Source organism: Pleurodeles waltl, chromosome 1_2, assembly GCF_031143425.1.
Source record: "Pleurodeles waltl isolate 20211129_DDA chromosome 1_2, aPleWal1.hap1.20221129, whole genome shotgun sequence".
NCBI classification, from domain to species: Eukaryota; Metazoa; Chordata; class Amphibia; order Caudata; family Salamandridae; genus Pleurodeles; species Pleurodeles waltl.
In genome coordinates, this window is record NC_090437.1 from 1229314346 (window position 1) to 1229331923 (window position 17578).

General features: G+C 50.2%; 1 long non-coding RNA gene across 1 annotated transcript in view; it reads left to right on the plus strand.

The window, feature by feature from the left end:
* Positions 1–17578, plus strand: part of LOC138296143 (uncharacterized) — a 71336-nt gene that overhangs the window by 24085 nt on the left and 29673 nt on the right. Inside the window, exon 3 of the long non-coding RNA XR_011203772.1 lies at positions 3807–3845. This is a non-coding gene — a long non-coding RNA (uncharacterized lncRNA). The remainder of the gene's footprint in view (positions 1–3806; positions 3846–17578) is intronic.

A 17578-nucleotide genomic window follows, 5' to 3' on the forward strand; every position in this document is an offset into this window, starting at 1 on the left:
CCCAGCACTGACTTCATGCAGACTGCTTGACAAGGTGCCCCCTAAAAGTGAAAACGCAACATAAATTATGGACTGTGTGCCATGTCCCCAAAACACTGCATTTAATATTTGTAAGTCACCCCTATAGCAGGCCTTATAGCCCTAAGGCAGGGTGCATATTATTATATGCGTGGTCATATCTGCAAGAGAAGATATGCCCCTGCTAGGTCTGTCGTTTCTTAGATATATTAGGTGAACAGGGAATCCATTTTAAATAGATGTGTTGGCCACTGATTAATACGAGTTGCCCAGCTCCATGATGTCTTCAATGAAAATAGGGATGTTGAACCTCTCATGTTTTATAAGCCCTGGCGATGGATTTATTAATGCACGCATCCAGAGTGTACCTTACAGTTTCCTCCTGAAAACATAACAACTGCTTCTGAGCTAACTGACCAGTTCTAGCCAGTTTGCCACCAACAGACTAGAGTGAGATCCAGGGGTGAGATCCTTTGCTCTTTGGAGGTCAGACACAAAGCTTCTCAGGGTGAGGTGTTGGACACCCCTTCCCATAGCATGATCTGCATTCCAAGACAGATCTAGTCTCTGAGAGGGAGATGCCCACCCCCAGACCCCATCTGGCACCTGGATATTCAGGAACATTAGCTATGTAGGAGGCATTTTGCATTTCGAGGCTGGACACACCCCTAGGGTGACCAGCCCGAAATGGACACAGCCTAGGAAATTCTACTTGTGTCTGGTGGAATTTAGGACCTCTGGACATGGTGTTGCCCACTCCCCACAGAAAGTGGTCATCTACAGGGTGTTGTGACTCCAGGGTATGTAGCTGTAGCAAAGTACCCTTATTGTGGCATGGTTACCCCCACTTTTTGCTTGTCAGTATGCTAACCAGCACCCCAGTTACTGTGCACTCCCCCTGAACATTTGTTTGCTATGACTTCATACCTCCCACATTTGCATACTGGTGCCCCCATGTAAGTCCCTAGTATATGGTGCCCAGGGCGGGGAGACACCAGGGGTTCCCCATGGGCTGCAGCATGTTATGCCACCCATGGGGACCTATGTAAAATGTGTTTGCAGGGCTGGCATTGCAGCCTGCATGTAAAGGTGCATGCACCCTTTCACTGAAGATCACTGCACCAGGTCCCTGTAAGTCACTCCTAAGGCAGGGCCTCCTAGCCCAGAGGGCCTGCTGCAAGTACCGATGTCGGAGGGCACCCCTGCATGAGCAGAGATTCCCCCGCAGACTCATCTCCATTTTCCTGGACTTCATTAGTGCGGGGATGCCATTTCACGCGTGTACTGGACATAGGTCACTACCTTTGCCAGCTACATAAGGGTAACTCTGAACATGGGCATGTTTGTTATCAAACGTTTCCGACTTGTAGTCCAGGAAGGCAGAACAAAAGAATTTCCTTTAGGTGACGGAGGCAACACCCTTTGCCTTTGGGTAGAAAAAAGGTGTTAAATGACTTGGGAGGGGTAGCCTCGCCAAGCCACTGGTATGCTTTGATGGCCACCATTGGTGCCATCCTTTCATAAAACCAATCTGCACCAGTTGAGGGACCCCTAATCCCTGCTCTGTCCTGGAACTGAACAATGGAAATGGGAATGACCACTCCCCTGTCTATCACCACCCCAGGGTTGGTGCCCAGAGCTCCTCCAGATGGCCCTTTGATTCTGCCATCTTGACCTTAGGGTGGGCAGAGGCCTCTGGGGGCATCTTAGTGGCCATGTGGTTAGGTGACCAGTTCCCCTTCCAGGGTTAGTTAGGGTCTTCCTCATGGGTGGGTTCCCAGATTCGACATGCAAGACTCCAGCAGGAATCATCTGCATCGTTTACTGAAACTTCTGGCCTCTCGAACCGCAGCTGGACTCCACAGGGACCTCCAGTCCGCATCTACAGCTACGCCTCTGCTCTCCAACATTGTTTCTCTGTTTTGCACTCCACAGACTGACTGCAATCCTTCATCCAGCGTGGGACGTCGACCGCATGAGCCAGGAACTCTTCACCTGCCCCAGTGTTGACCGTCTTCTTTCCACCGTCGACCAACTCCTGCATCCACCTAACACCAACACCACCCCACCCCCACTCCCCCTGGTCTTGAGTTTTGTCTGCTGTTTTTCAGTGTTCTCAATTGCTTTTTAAGCCTATTCCTGATTGTTACTGTACATGTGTAGTATGTTTACTTACCTACAATTAGAGTATTGCCTAACTAGTGTTTGTATTACTCTAATAAAGAGCCTCTATTTTCGTAGCACTGAGTGCCTTCTTTCATTTGTGTAAGTGCTGTATGACTACAGTGGTATTGCATGAGAGCTTTGCGTGTCTCCTAAATAAGCCTTGGCTACTTATCCACAGCTACCTTTAGAGAGCCTGGCTTCCTTGACACTGACTCCACTTCACTCATAAGGGATACATGGACCTTGTATAAGGTGATCATACCATAGGTAGTTAGCACACAACAGGCCAGATTCCTACAGTACTCCAGTGATTACTATCCTTCACTCGCAATACCAAAAATAGTCAATTTAGGGGAACCACTGATACAAGATTGTAGGAAGATGGCTCTGGATATGCTATATCAAATTGAGATATAGGGCCTGATTCTGACCTTGGCGGTCTTTTCGCAAGACCGCCGAGTTACCGCCGCGGCAAAGACCGCCGACCGCGGCGGTATGCCGCTGCGCGTATTCCGACCGCTGGGAGCGTTCCGCCGGAATACCGCCAGCAGCCACACTGGCGGTCGGCGGGAAAGTGGAGACTGGTCAACCTCCACCGCCACGCCAGCAGAACACCGCCCCCAGAATTACGACCCACATTTCTGTGTGGCGGTCTTCTGTTGGCGGTCTTCTGTTGGCGGTCACGTCCCTATGGTTCCCGTCGCCTCCCGGAGGACCAACGCACAAGGTAAGTTGATCGTCCGTGAGGGGAGGGGGTGGGGGGGTGTTGTGTGATGTGTGCGTGCATGGGGGTGTGTAGAGGGGGTGTGTGAGTGCGTGCATGTGGGCGGGGGGTGCTGCTTTGCCTTTGTGTGTAGTTCGGCGGGTGCGCATGTCGGCATGTATGTGTGCGGGTATGTGCCCCCGTTGTGTATGTGTGTGTGTGTGTGTAGGGGGTGTGCATATGTGCATGTTGGGGGTGCGTGCATGTCGGGGTGCGTGTATGTGCATGCCGGGGTGGGGGGGGCAGGGGGTTCGTACCACCTCTGGGGGGTGGCAGGGGGGTGGAGGGTGTGGGGGGAGGACTCGTGGGGGGCAGTGGGGGGTGGGGGAGACCCCTATCAGTGCCAGGGAAGGAATTCCCTGGCCCCGATAGTGCCTACCGCCATGGTTCCCATGGCGGTTCCCGACCGCCAAAAACCGCGGCGGTAAGCAGGGTCATGATGCGGTTGGCGGTCTTGGGTCGACCGCCGGGCCGGAGTGTGCGAACTCCAGCCCGTCGGTCATGACCGCCGTGGCGGTCGGAGTGGGGAAGTGGCGGTCGATCGCGGCGGTGACCGCCGCGGTCAGAATGCCATTTTTTGGACCGCCGGTCTGTTCGCGGTCCAACCGCCGCCTCTCCGCCGACCGCCAAGGTAAGAATCAGGCCCATAGTCTGTACAGGGATGCACCAGAGTTTAGAGGCAACAAATCTGATACTAATGCTGTTTTGTTGTACTGTGGTCGAGCAGTTAGGCTTATCAGAGGGTAGTGCAAAGCATTTTTTGTACACACAGGTAATAAATGAAGCATGCTCTCAAAGCCCTAATTTCAGGGCAATTCTTTTTAGATACCAAAACTTGTTTTTGTCCATTTATTTCTAGAACCACAAGATTCAATTTGCAAGGAAAGCACATTTACAAGTAAGTATCCAAAATATGTATCAATACCTATTTGTTTTAATTTGGCAATATAAATGGCTTATGTGAATATAGCAAATATGTTTTAAAAGTTGACACACTGCAATTTTCAGGAACAGTTCCGTAGGGAATAAAAGAAAGTACAGTTATGGCAGTAAGTACCAGACCTACAGTTCCATTCTCTGGGGGTTATAATACCATGGGTCTGAGTTTGAGTTAGTGCCAAGCACCCTCCACCAGCCACACGGGGCTGGCTTTATGCAGAGGTCAACTTTGCTGCCGGGTTTTACAGTGGGAACCTATGGCGACTGGGGGCACTCAGAATCAGGCCTGCTTCTAGGTAAGAAGCCTGATCATTTGAGGCTCACCACCAGGTGTTAGAATTCCTGCAGGGTGGAGGTGTGAAGCATGGACACAGTGTCGGCTTTGTTTCTGGCCTACGAGAGCACAAAAGCTCTCACCCCATGGAATCAGAAACTTGTCTGTTCGTGGTAGGCTGGCGCAGACCCGTCAGTCCTGCATTAAAGGAATGGGTAAATACAGGGAGCATCTCTAAGATGCCCTCTGGGTGCATGTTTCAATAAAACCAGCACTGGCATCAGTTTGGGTTTATTGTGCTGAAAAGTTTGCTACCAAACATTCTAGACTTTAGTTTATGGATCTGTGGAATTCATAATGAGAAACTCCCAGCCCATATACTTAATATGGCCCCACTAGACTTACAATGTCTAAGAATGGACTTAGACACTTAGGGGCATATTGTTCATGCAGGTATGCCCTCACCTATGGTATAGTGCATCCTCCCTTAGGGCTGTAAAGCCTGCTTGAGTGTTGACTTACGTATACCATCGGCAGTGGTTTGTGGTGTGGCACACTGAGAGGTGCAATGTCGAATTTGCCTTTTTCTCAGCACCAGCGCGCACAAGCTGCAATGGCAATGTGCATGTGCTAGGTGAGTGGTCCCCAGGGTGGCATAAGTCATGCTGCAGCACTTGGAGACTTTCCAGTTAACAGAGCCCTTGGTACCGTGGGTACTTTTTACAAGGGACTTAACTGTGTACCAAGGGTGTGCTGTTGTGTGGACACAATGCTACAGTTTTGGGAAAGCACACTAGTGCTGTGGCCTGGTTAGCAGGATCCCATCACGCTCTGTCAAGTTATCACCAATATCAGATAAAAAGGCGGGAGCAACCATGCCAACAAGGGCACTTTCCTAAACAGATTCTCTGACTTTCTTCCATGACACAAAAGGAGTGTGCAACAAGACTGCAAAACCATAGACCTAAGAAGAACAACTGACGTGGTGCCAAGCCTGCTGCGCCTGGCCCTTGAGGAGCATCTGACCTGTCCTTCCACTGCAGGTTCCAAAAATCAGGGAGCGCTGTCCGTGCTTCACAAATCACCAAGAAGAACTCTTTTGGATTACATGAGCTGCTGCCCTGCATCTGCAGGCACCCAAGGAAGAACCATGAGGACCTTGACTGCCAAAAACCCAACACTGGGCAACATCACTGCAGCTGAGCTGCCTAGCCCGAGTTGAAGTGGTCCAGTGGTGTCACCATGGTCCCCAGGCCGTTCAGACACAGCCTACCCAGAGCTTGCCCTATGTGGACTTCCTGACAGCGTTTGCAGCCTGATTCTGCAGACCCCTAGCAACAGTGAGTGACAAAGACCCCATGTCTCAGGACACCTCTGCACCCGTCTGCCCTGGGCCTAGGAGAAGAGGACCAAGGCTGTCCCCACATCTCTCTGCCTCGTGAGACCTGAGGCCACTTGTTGGCTTGTTCGGACTAAACCCCAAGTCGATGCCTATAGACTGTTTCTGCGGGGCTCCTTACAACCACAAGGAACTCCAGCACCAGACCTGATGCGATAAAACACCACTGCACCTGCACCCCACAGCCTGAGGTGAAGTGGATCGGTGGTGTCCCTACGTGCCTAAGGGTCTCAAGGTTCGAAACCCACGTGGGTTCCTCTGATGTGGACTCCCAATCCATCCCTCAAGCAACTTTGTGACCAAACCGGTCCCCATAGACTTACATGGGGCACTTGACGCTGAGCTGTACCCATGCACCCTGCTGCCTGAGGTGAATGGTCCGTGTGGCCGAAGTCCAGAAGATTGATCACGTAAGTCGCTTTACTATACCTGTATGCAGTGCTAGTTCTTCCTTCATAGGATAACTTTACCACATCTGAAAAATGCACTGTATCAAGTTTTGCAAGCTGTAAAAATTAATAAATCAAAATATCAGACTTTATATAAAAGTACATGTTATTACTATAAATTGGTGTGATTTCTTTCAGTGTGTGTCTCACTTACCGTAGGAGTCGCTTGACCACACTACCGAAAAAAGGAGCATTTGGGATGTAATTTGTTCCTCTGATTGCTTTGACTTTTTGCGCAGTGTACCTCGTTTTGGTTCACTATATATGCTGCTTCCTACAATACTCACATACTCATGCACCCAGTAATACACCCACAGAGGCACTCGTGAACTCACACAGACCTGCTCAGAGAATCCCCAAGCACTCATACTCACTGAGGTACTCATGCGCACACTCACAGAGCCACTCAGACTCAGCGACTCGTGCACCAACTGAGTCTCTCAGACCCAAACAGAGACCGGTAACTCCGCTCTGCACAAGTTGCCCTTGCTGCCACCCCTAGAATTGGTAACAATGCAGCCAGAGGGAGATCCTTTTCCTACATCGCAGCACAGACCTGGAACATGCTACCTCGCCAACTCAGTCAGTCCCCCTTTGTAGGAAGCTCACTCTTTATATACTATATCAAAATGACATGCACAGACTCCAGGTGTTCCACAGAGGCTAAAGTAGATACTACAAATGCATTTGTTCTACACACAGACACAATAGAAGAAGCACACACTTAATGACTAAACTACAGACCAGTAGGTTTTTATATAGAAAAATAAATTTTGTTTATTTCTAGAATCACAAGATTCTCTTTGCATGTAATTACATCAATAGATATTATTTCACATATATATCAATAATAATACTTTGAATGGAATTCATATAGCATACAGGTTTTGAATAAATGCCAATAAAGCTATTTTAAATGTTGACACTGCAATTTTCAGGACACATCCTTGGGGAAGAAACTAAAGCACAGTTTTAGAGGTAAGTACTTGACTTAAAAGTTTCAGTCTCTGGGGCTTAGGAAGTCCACAGCTGGGGGTTCAAGTGAACCCCAAGCTCCCAGCAACACTGGGCCGTTCGGGTGCAGAGGTCAAATTTGAGCCATTTTAAAGTGGGCTCCTACGGAGACAGGGTGCACTCTGAATCAGATCTCCCAGCAGAAAAGTACCTGTTCTTTGGTGGGCAGACCTGGGGGCAGGAGGGGGAGGGTTAGAGGGGCACTGTTGGGGCCACAAGGAGGCATCAAACGCACACCCTCAGTGGCACTATGGCAGCTGGGTGCAGGATGCAAACAAGGCATTGGTTTTCCAATAGATCTCTGTGAGGAGACCCCGGGGTCACTCAGATGCTGCATGTGAGGACCAGGGGGTCCCCTGGAGCAAACCCTAAGCTAGACAGGGAGGAATGTACCTGTGCTGGAGGTCGGGTTCTCTGGGGGCTGCGGGTGCAGTGGTCTTTTAGGCATCTGTAGGAGGCTGGCCTTCTATGCAGTGTGCAAAACTAGGCACACTATGCAGTGGGTCCAGGCGACCACACTTTGGTTTCCATGAGCAAAAATTAGACCACTTAATGCTACAATTTTTAAGGTAGCTGGTCGAGCAGTTAGGCTAATCCAGGAGATGTACTAAGCATTTGTTGTGCTCACAAAACCAATCATGCAGCACATGCACTCAATAAATAACTCGAGACCAGAGTTTATAAAAATACTTCAGTTTTATTTAATTTTTAAGACCAAGATCTTTCAAATACTTTTTTATATATTAGTTTTAAAAGTTGTAATAAAGTTAGTCTTTCTGCCCATAATTACGCATCATTGGAATCAATGTACAGTTACCATTCAAAATCGTACAATTGAGTTACCCGTCTCTTTTGTGTTTTTTTTTTTTTTTTTTTTTTTTTTTGCAGGGTGGTCGCAGCAGTCAGTAGCCACCTTGCACCAACCGGAGAGCCTCTTGCGGCTCCCGTTTCCAGCGGGAGCAGTGTAGGAAACGCTTTTGGCACAGGGCCACCTGTAGGGGCCACTTGGAAAAGATGGTTTCTGGGGGTCCCCTTGGGCTGTCGAGGTCGCAAGGGTTTGGGGATCAGTGGAGCACAGCTGGTTCCTTGTTGCGGGCGCAGAGCGGCCGGATGCGGGTGAGATCCAGAGCTGTGCGCAACTGAGTCCTTTTGGAGGTGAGTCTCTCTGGCTGCTTACAGGACACTGTGAGCATTCTGGTGGTAGGTCCCAGGGTGTTATTAAAGTCCCTCTACAGGAGCTTCCTCCTGATCCTTTCAGCTCTTGGGGAGCTGGTTTGAGGTTGTCCCAGGGAATTGGCGTAACTCGGCCACTGGAGGGCACAGTGCCACCAATCTTGGCACACTTGTAGGTCACGTCCGGGACAGTAGTTAGTGTGTCGTGGGGTCCGGCTGCAAATTCCGGTTGTGGACATATCGGCCAGCCAGTGAAGCGACCTTCACTGGCTTATTGGATCTTGCTTGGTTTTTGAGTGGTGCCTCCACTCAAAAGGGATATCTGGGGTGATTCTTTAAGCCTGGATATTACCTGGGTTTCTTGGGCTCGGTCCAGTGTCCAGCTCCTCCACAGCAGCAATTTGCAGGTCCTGGGTGCAGCAGGCAGGGTTTGGCGCCCTTTCTTGTGCAACAGGTCTGTAGTTCTTTTGCTTTGGATCTTCTTTGGTGCAGGTCTTCTTTGTATTTTGAAACCTGATTTCTTGTTCTAGGGATGTCCAATAAATACAGAATTTAGTGGGCGTTCTAGGGGAAACCTGGTAATGTCCAATGGGACACTTACCTATGGGTGGCTCCACCCACTTTAGTGTCCACTTCCTTTGGGAAGGGTGACTTCCCTAAACTTGATTGGCTAGTTTCCTTCATTTCAAGATGGAGGAAACTGAATTTGAGGGTCCCCTTCGCAGACAACACCTTGAAGGTGGTGCATGCTAGGCCGCCACTCCTAATCTTTGTGTGGTTTCCCACCTTTGCTCACTCAAAAAGTGGGTGTTTTGCAAAGTGGCAACCCCTCAGATGCTAGCAGCAGGCCTGGAGGCTCGAGTTTCAGGGGCTGTAGCCCTTTGAAGCTCACTACCGGGGTTTTGCACGTTCCTGGGGGAGTGGGTGGTTAGCTCCTCCACCAAGGGAGGGCATTGGTTTACGAACCAGGGAGACTGGGCTCTCCACCAAGGTTTGTATATGGACTGTGTGGGTGTGGCAGGCTGGATGAAACCAGTCAGAAAATATGCCAGGATAGTTGGCTTTTGCAGGGGACACCTCTGAGGTATTCCCTGGGTACATTTTATTATAAATCCAGTACTGGTACCAGTTTGAATTTATCATTCGGAGTGGTTTGATACCAAACAACCCAGGGTTCAGAGTAGCCATTATTTTGCTGGGAATCTCGTGTTGGCCAGTGTCCAGCACATACATTAAAATGGCAGCTCTATTCACTCACTATATCCCAGGTTTGCCAGGGACACGGTGGGAACATACTGCTCATTCAGCTGTGCCCTCACATATAGTATGGAGTATCCTGCCTTAGGTCTGTAAGACCTGCTATAGGGGTGTCTTACCCATAGTTAATGCAGTGTACGGTGGACCGGGCACACAGGTAGTGTGCCAAGTAGAGTTTGTATTTTAGGTTTGCAGCAGGAGACTGTCTGCTATGGCAGTGCTGTGCACATCTTGATGCATGTCCCTTGAGGTTGTCACAATCAGTGCCACTGCCACCAGGGGCTAATCCAAAGTACTGCATGCCCTGGGTACCTAAGTACCTTTTTACTAGGGACTTGTAGTGATAGCTAAAGATGTATCCAATCACTTTTAAAATGTTTTATGTAAAGAACACTGGTACCGGGAACCTAGTTAGCAGGATCCCAGTGCACTCCAGTCCAAGTTGCATTCGGAAACCAGGCAAAAATGTGGGGGTGTACTGCAATAAGGTGCCAGTCTCTCACAGTGCGGGTATATTCATCCAGTGCTTTCGCGTTCAGGGGTCGGGGTCCTCGGTCTTCCCTCTGCAGGCATCTTTGTGGGGGGGTCGAAAGGTCAACCCAGGGTGGGCACTTGCTCACAATCACCTGATGATTCTTTAGCTGGTTGGGCCACGTGGTCACCGGCCGTAGGGTGTCTGGTGCAGGGTGGTCAGGACTCGCGTGTCTGGAGGTGTGCCAGAGTCCCTGGATGTTTCCTTCTTGGACAGGGCCACTGTCCACTGCAGTTCTTGGTCCTTTTGGGTGCAGGACAGACTTCTATAACTTGGTCGAGGTGGCTGGCCCCGCTGGATGCCTCACTGTTTTTGTGCAGGTTTTTTGAGGCAGTCAGTTGTCGTCTTCTCTGCTGGGGGTTCAGCTCAGCAGTCCTTCTTCTTTCTTGTCAGGTCAGCCTGAATCTCATGAGCTGGGTTCAGGTAAGCCCTTAAATCCTGGATTTAGGGGGGTTACAGGGGTCAGAGGGCAGTAGCCAATGGCTACTGTCCCAGAGGGTGGCTACACCCCGTTCTTGTGTCCACTCCCTTTGGGGAGGGGGACGCAAACCTAACCCTATTGGTTTCTGTTCTCCAAACTAAGATGGATGATTCTGCAGGAAGGGGGAGGGAGCAACCTCCGCTCTGGACACCCTAGGGATGGCCCTAGCTTTAGATGGCAGGGGGAGGGGGGAGTTTTGGGGGGGTCACTCCTCCCTGCTTTCCATAATTTTCCTGATCACCTTGCTGCCAAAAGTGGGGCTTTGTCCGTGTGCGGACAACTCCACTAGCTGGAGTGCCCCATGGCACTGTAACAAGAGGCTTCAGCCTTTGAGGCTCACCATCAGCTCCTGCAGGTGTGATATTGGAAATGGCCCTTTTTGCAGGGTTATCCCCAAACGTTTTGCTGCCTTCCTACAATATTTTTCTGGTCCGTTTTTGATGGTTTATTGTCTGTGCCCTTCACCACTTCTAATCAGTGCGCAAGTGCTCCCTATAGAGCTTGTACCGTTTGGTTTATCCATGAGTGTCATATTTGATTTACTGGTAAGTCCCTAGTAAAGTGCACTAGAGTTGCCCAGGGACTGTAAATCAAATGCTACTAGTGGGCCTGCAGCACATTAGTAGCCCTGTAACCATGGCTCGGACCTGCCACTACAGTGTTAGTGTGTGCAGTTTTAAACTGCCAATTCGACTTGGCAAGCTTACCCACTTGCCAGGCCTAAACCTTCCCTTTTTACTACTTGTCAGGCACCCCGAAGGTAGGCCCTTGGTAGCCTCATGGGCAGGTTGCAGTGTATGTTTAAGGGAGTACATATATGTAGGACCTTGACTCTGTATATACTATTTCAAATTGAGAAGTAGTGTGCACAGAGTGCAAGGGTTCCCCTTAGAGGTAAGATAGTGGCAAAAAGAGATAATTCTAATGCTCTATTTTGTAGTAGTGTGGTCGAGCAGTAGGCTTATCAGAGGGTAGTGTTAAGCATTTGTTGTACACACACAGGCAATAAATGAGGAACACACACTCAAAGACTTACTCCAGGCCAATAGGTTTTTATATTGAAAAATAGCTTTTCTTAGTTTATTTTAAGAACCACAGGTTCAAGATTTACATCAAACACTTTAAATGCAAGGTACTTCACATAGATACTTTAGGAACTTTGAATAAACACAATATCATGTACAGTCTTTGTAGAAATGGCAATAAGCTATTTAAGTGGACACAGTGCAAAAATCAACAGTTCCTGGGGGAGGTAAGTAAAGGTTAGTTTTGGAGATAAGACAGACACTTACAAGTCTCAAGTTTGGGGCATAGGCAGCCCACCATTGGGGTTTCAAGGCAACCCCAAAGTTACCACACCAGCAGCTCAGGGCTGGTCACGTGCAAAGGAAAGAGGTATCCAAAACACATAGGCGTCTATGGGGAACACGGGTGCTCCGGTTCCAGTCTGCCAGCAGGTAAGTACCCGCGTCCTCTGGGGGGGCAGACCATGGGGGTTTTGTAGAGCACCGGGGGGGGGGACACGAGAAGGCACACAAGGTACACCCTCAGCGGCACAGGGTTGGCCGGGTGCAGTGAGTAAAGCAGGCATCGGGTTTTAGGTTGAAAACAATGGAGGAACTGGGGGGGGGGTCACTCTAGCGTTGCAGGCAGGCACAGCGGGGGCTTCTCGGGACAGCCACCACCTGGGTGGGCTCGGCAGAGGGTCACCTGGGAGTCGCTCCTGCACTGAGGTTCGATTCCTTCAGGTCCTGGGGGCTGCGCGTGCAGTGTTGGTTCCAGGCGTCTGGTCCCTTGTTACATGCAGTCGCGGTCAGAGGGAGCCTCTGTATTCTCTCTGCAGGGGTCACTGTGGGGGCCCAGGGGGGCGTCTCTGGCTACTCACAGGCTTGCAGTCGCCGGGGAGTCCTCTCTGTGGTGTTGGTTCTCTGCATCTTGAGCCGGGGACGTCTGGTGCAGAGTGTAGTGTCTCACACTTCCGGCAGGAAATGTCCTATCTTTGGAAGTTGTTTCTTTGTTGCAAATAAGTAGCTGGTTTTGAACAGGGCTCCTGTTCACAGGAGGTTCTTGGTCCTTAGGTTCAGGGCAGTCCTCTGAGGCTTCAGAGGTCGCTGGTCCCTGTCGGATGCGTCGCTGTTGCAGTTTTCTTTGAGTCAGGCGACAGGCCGGTAGGGCTGGGTCGAACGCAGTTGTCGTCTCCGTCTTGTCTGCAGGGCTTCAGGTCAGCAGTCCTTCTTGGTTTAGGTTGCAGTAATCTAGTTTCCTAGGTTCTGGGGAGCCCCTAAATACTGAATTTAGGGGGGTGTGTTTAGGTCTGGGAGGGCAGTAGCCAATGGCTACTGTCCTGGAAGGTGGCTACACCCTCTTTGTGCCTCCTCGCAGAGGGGAGGAGGGCACATCCCTAATCCTATTGGGGAATCCTCCAAACTCAAGATGGAGGATTTCTAAAGGCAGGGGTCACCTCAGCTCAGGACACCTTAGGGGCTGTCCTGACTGGTGGGTGGCTCCTCCTTGTTTTCCTCATTATCTCCTCCAGCCTTGCCGCCAAAAGTAGGGGGCAGTGGCCGGAGGGCGGGCATCTCCACTAGTTGGGATGCCCCTGTGGTGCTGTAACAAAAGGGGTGAGCCTTTGAGGCTCACCTCCAGTGTTAACAGTTCCTGCAGGGGGAGGTGAGAAGCACTTCACCCAGTACAGGCTTTGTCTGGACAGCAACATGTCTGGTCTGTGTCAGGCTAGCAAAAACTAGTCCGCCTACCACTAGAATTCTGGTTGGCATTCAGGGGGCATCTCTAAGATGCCCTCTGGGTGTATGTTACAATAATTGCACACTGGCATCAGTTGTGCATTTATTGTGCTGATAAGTTTGATACCAAACTTCCCAGATTTCAGTGTAACCATTATGGAACTGTGGAGTTCATGTTTGACCAACTCCCAGACCATATACTCTTATGGCTACCCTGCACTTACAATGTCTAAGGTTTTGCTTGGCCACTGTATGGGCATAGTACTTATGCCCTCACCTGTGGTAGAGTGCACCCTGCCTTAGGGCTGTAAGGCCTGCTAGAGGGGTGACTTACCTATGCCACAGGCAGGGAGGTAGGCATGGCACTCTGAGGGGAGTGCCATGTCGACTTAGTCATTTTCTCCCCACCAGCACACAAGCTGTGAAGCAATGGGCATTAGGGGCAATAGGATTAGGGATGTGCCCTCCTCCCCACAGGGAGGAGGCACAAAGAGGGTGTAGCCACCCTCCAGGACAGTAGCCATCAGCTACTGCCCTCCCAGACCTAAAACACACCCCTAAATTCAGTATTTAGGGGCACTCCAGATACCAGGAATCAGATTCCTGCAACCTGAAGAAACGAGGAGGACTGCTGACCTACAAGCCTGCAGAGAAGACTGGCGACCACAACTGCTTTATCCCAAGCCCTACCGGCTGTCTCCAACTTCGAAAACCTACAACCAGTGGCGCATCCATCAGGGACCAGCAACCTCTGAAGCCTCAATGGACTGCCCTGGACTAAAGGACCAAGAAACTCCCTTGAACAACGGCCCTATTCAAAACCAGCTACTTCTTTGCAACAAAGATGCAACTTTCAAAGACTTCAACGTTTCCCGCCGGAAGTGTGAGACTTCACACTCTGCACCCGACGCCCCCGGCTCAAGATCCAGAGAACAAACACTACAGGGAGGACTACCAGGTGTCTGCGAGCCAGTGAGTGACAAGAGACGACCCCTCGCCTGAGCCCCCACAGCGATGCTGCAGAGAATCCAGAAGCGCCCCCTGACCGCGACCTCCAACAAGGGTCCGGCGCCTGGAACCAACACTGCACCCTCAGCCCCCAGGACCTGAAGGAACCAAACTTCAGCGCAGGAGTGACCCCCAGGTGACCCTCTGCCTTGTCCAGGTGGTGGCTGTCCCAAGAACCACCCCCTGTGCCTGCCTGCACCACTAGAGTGACCCCCAGGTCCCTCCATTGAAACCAGACGCCTGCTTTGCACACTGCACCCGGCTGGCCCTGTGCTGCCGAGGGTGTATTTTGTATGCCTACTTGTGCGCCCAATCCTCCCTCCCTGCCCACCCTCCACCCCCCCCCCCACCCCAGTCTGCCCCTAAGGACGCAGGTACTAAATTGCTGGCAGACTGGAACCGGAGCACCCCTGTTCTCCATAGGCACCTATGTGTTTTGGGCACCACTTTGACCTCTGCACCTGACTGGCCCTGAGCTGCTGGTGTGGTAACTTTGGGGTTGCCTTGAACCCCCAACAGTGGGCTGCCTATGCCCCAGAACTTAGACTTGAAAGTGTTTTACTTACCTCCTAATCTAACCTTTACTTACCTCCCCCAGGAACTGTTGATTTTTGCACTGTCCATTTTGAAAATAGCTTATTGCCATTTTTACAAACACTGTATATGATAGTGCTTTTATTCAAAGTTCCTAAAGTATCTAAGTGAAGTACCTTACATTTAAAGTGTTAACTGTAAATCTTGAACCTGTGGTTCTTAAAATAAAATAAGAAAATATTTTTCAATATAAAAACCTATTGGACTGGAGTAAGTCTTTGTTCCTCATTTATTGCCTGTGTGTGTACAACAAATGCTTAACACTACTCTCTGATAAGCCTACTGCTCCACCACACTACCACAAATAGTGCATTAGTATTATCAGATTTTGCCACCATCTTACCTGTAAGGGGAAACCTAGGAATTTGTGCAGACTATTTCATACTTTGAAATAGTATACACAGAGCCAACTTCCTACACATGGCCCCAGAGGTTCACACTCCTACTAAAGTCTTCTGCCCACCTCAAGGACCGATAGGTTTTGTGAATCCTAAGGACTTGCGGTTCTTACTCCCTATCAGTTGGTGGATACTGCTCAGAACTCCGAGGCTACAGCTCACTGTTAGGTGCCTTTGGATTCCAGCTCATCTTCTGATCACCTGATTTCATTGGGCTGACTGGATAAGAACCAGTTTTTTCATCCATACAATGTGAGTCATAAAACTTCTTGGTACTAGAAATTGTTTATCCTCCAAATCCAGAGGGTAAAGTACATTGCGTATTTTGTTCCTCATCAGACAACCACATGAAGTCTTGTGTTTTTCCTTCACTTTCTTTTGCCTGTCATTGAAAGTCTTACTGTTACAGAAGCGGCAGCCTCCACTTCATATGTTCTGGAGAACGTAGCAAGGGTGAAAATGACACTTTGTGATTTCATACCTGAAATGCCCAAAAAAGGCTCAACCATGTTGTCATTCTAAAGTCTGACCTAAGCAGGGGAAAAGGCTGTAGAGTGTTGTTTGCTGCCCCCAGTTCCCATCTCAACCAGACCTGTATTTTCCTACTTGTATCTTGTTGTATCATACAAAAGTTAAGTACTTCGAAATTGACTGAGGTTTACCTTCCATTAGAGAAACCTTTCAAAAGTCTGTGTATGGATACCTACCTTCCATAAGCCACTACTTTGCCATGCAATCATCCACAACATTTTAGTTCCACTACTTGAGGAAATCGGCGTAGTGACGTCCGTTCTTTTCTGTGCCACACGCTGATGTGGAGAAGAGATACCCTGTTAATTTTTTAAGTGTATTGGACCCTTTTGTCTTTTTTGCGTTGACCCTTGGCGCATCATGATGTCCCCGAAGAACGGGTTCAAGCCTTGCGAGGCCTGTCACCATATGATGTTGGGGACAGATCGGCATCCGGTCCGTTTGTGTTTGTAGTGCAACCCGAAGTTGTGCTTTGAGTGCCAGGCCATGCACCCAAAGGCTTTGAGGGAGCGGTCCCTAAAGCTCATGAAGGCCCGACGCTCGACTCTGCATCGTTCATGGTGTCACTCATGAGGAGTGTCTTGAGACTGTTCGCGAAGTCACCACCACTCATCATCATAATATTCGTGTCATTCAGGTCAGAGAAAGAAGTCGTCAAAGAAGGCCAGGCGTTTTCCAACTTCACCGCATCGCTCAGCCGATGCGACGTGGGAGGAGTGTCCTTGCTGTGCTCCGCACCTCCCCAATCTTCCGTGAGCCAGGGCGACCCTTGCCAACTCAAGGAGTTTTGAGGCCATGCGCCTCATATTTGGTCATTCTGACCCTTCTGTGGCACCTTCGAGGCCTAGGGGTTCATATGAGGGCCCTTTTGGTTCCACGCCAGCGTCTTTGGCCTCTGCCCCCAGTGGTCCCTCCGGATCCTTGCTGACCCTGGTCGTGCCATCGCGACCTTCCCCGACACCAGCTAGGTCATCAGTGCTTCTGACGTTGGTGGTGCACACGATCGACGTTGACCCAATTCTTACCCACGATGACCCGGAGAAAGAACGGTGCCTGCCGACGCTGCTTCTGACTTCGATGTGGTTCTCACCCCAGATTGGGTTTGGACCCTTATTACTATGGGTACAAATACAAGGAAGGATAGGAGGGGACGCTGGACCCTTTAGAATACCAGCTAGATAACCCTGATTTGGACTGGGCACAGGAATAGGGTGAAGCTAATGGTCTAGATACTTCTCCAGATGCTGGCATGCATTCTCCTCCTACCGTGGCTACGGCGGAGGGAACCTCTTATTCTGTTGTGGTCAGTAGGGTGGCTGAGGTCATTGACATGGAGCTGTCCACTGTAGCGGTCAGGACGAATCTCCTGACGGAGGTGCTTCAAGCTGGGGCTTCTACCGCCGAGCCTCCCCTTCAATGAAGCCCTCATTGATGTCCTTCCGGGTACTTGGTCCAGACCCAGAACATGGGCTCCTGTAAACAGTAGAATTGCTCGCCCCCATCAGCCTGCTCCAAACGACCCTAAATTCCTGGCCCAACACCCCTCACCTGAGAGCCTTTTCATCCAGGCATCATTGTGATCTGGTGCATTACTTTCCACTCCCCCGGATAGAGAATCAAAGACCAACTTGGTAAGAAGATGAGGTTTTCTTCCTCCAGTCTGGCGTTGCGGTCGGTGAGCACTGCATGCCTTTTGTGCTGCTTAAACCACTGCTTGTGGGATACGGTCGTGCAAGTTCTGCCGCAGATCCTGGAGAAGACCCGGGCTAACATCTCCCAAGCCTTTGCTGATGGGAGAGATGCAGCTAAGTTCACCATTCCCTGTGAAATGGACACAA